This window comes from Myotis brandtii, unplaced genomic scaffold, assembly GCF_000412655.1.
Source record: "Myotis brandtii unplaced genomic scaffold, ASM41265v1 scaffold1214, whole genome shotgun sequence".
Lineage (NCBI taxonomy): Eukaryota > Metazoa > Chordata > Mammalia > Chiroptera > Vespertilionidae > Myotis > Myotis brandtii.
In genome coordinates this window covers 264,617-264,944 of record NW_005354231.1, presented here as the reverse complement: position 1 = coordinate 264,944, position 328 = coordinate 264,617, and positions in this window count along the sequence as shown.

The window sequence follows — 328 nt, the reverse complement described above, 5'->3', positions numbered from 1 at the left end:
CAGGCGCCCATGTGCACCCAGGGCACTCTCCCCATTGGGGTCAGGCACCAGCGCGACTGCCTCCTCCGCATCCAGGCACAGCAGGCTTCTGGGCAGAGAATGACCACCCGGTGGTGACTCTGGGTGACAAAGACGCCCTGAAGGGCGTGCGCTGTTATGCAATGGGCCTGGGTGCAGAGGGTCTGGGGATGGGCGCGCAGAGCTAGGCGCCTAGGAGTGACAGCCCGAGGTTTTCCCTTGCCCGTAGGAGGGGGCAGCAAAGTGAAATAAGTTGGGCAAGTCCTGGGAGCCTGCGCAGGGAGCCTGCTCGGTGGCCTTTCCCCAGAGT